A 1,136-nucleotide genomic window follows, 5' to 3' on the forward strand; every position below is an offset into this window, starting at 1 on the left:
GTGCGCTTATGTTCTTTGTATTATTGTACAGCGCTTTGAGCACTTCTTTGTGGAAATGCGCTATATAAATGCAATTTATTATTTATTATTATTATACCTTATGTTGATCCCTCTCTGGAACCGAACTCATGCGTTTTACAACGTCCAGCAGTAAAAGTAATAGTGCTCCATTTGTATTTGCACCTCAGACTCTGGTGGAGGGAGAGGGGAAGATAACTGTCATACTTTATATATTCACACACATACGCTCACACAGGCCCTATACTAATAATATGTGTGTGCTTGTTTATGAAATGTGTGTAAGGAGAGAGAGAGAGAGAGAGAGAGAGAGAGAGAGAGAGAGAGAGAGAGAGAGAGAGAGAGAGAGAGAGAGAGAGAGAGAGAGAAGAGTTCAAAAACGCCCATAATGCTCTAATATCTCCTAGAATCGAACTGTTACAGAATTTGATCCCCGGAAATTGTTACAACAAAGGATTATCACATTTTCACCTGCCGCAGGTTTAAAAATTCAGGATAATCGAAAAATGAAATGTTGGAAGTGGAAGAAGAAAGGATTTTTTCCCTAAAACACACCAAAAAACAAAACAATTAGTCTGAGCGAAAAAATGAATGACTGAACAAATGGCTAACAAAATGGATGGACGGCTAGACAGTTGAAAGAATGGATGGATGAATAAATCAAAAAAAAATTGATGGGTGATGGATCGAATGAATAAATGAAAACTAGGTTCGGCACACTTGCAGTTTTCAATTGTAAACAGTTGACATTATCTGTGGGTTTTTTTTACAAGTGACAGAAATTCCCTCAGATCATCTGAGGTCGTTATTTCCAAGGTTCATTTGAGGTCGAATTTCCTGCAGTATATTTGAGGTCGAAAATTCCAGCAGTTCTGTTGAGGTCGAAATCCCCGTGGTTCATTTGAGGTCGAGTTTAGAATGTCGAACTGTAACGACGAACCACCGGCATGTTGTTAAAATGTTGGTACTTAGGCAAGAAAATACAATTGTTGCAGGAGATAGACAGACAAAGCAAACTGTTTCGTTGTTTTAACAACTGTACCTCCCCAGAAAGTTGTCTCACTAACAAGGCAATCCCCAATGTCCGGATTGGATGCGGGAACAACTTTTACCTACCC

The sequence above is a fragment of the Aplysia californica genome, unplaced genomic scaffold (assembly GCF_000002075.1).
Source record: "Aplysia californica isolate F4 #8 unplaced genomic scaffold, AplCal3.0 scaffold00092, whole genome shotgun sequence".
NCBI classification, from domain to species: Eukaryota; Metazoa; Mollusca; class Gastropoda; order Aplysiida; family Aplysiidae; genus Aplysia; species Aplysia californica.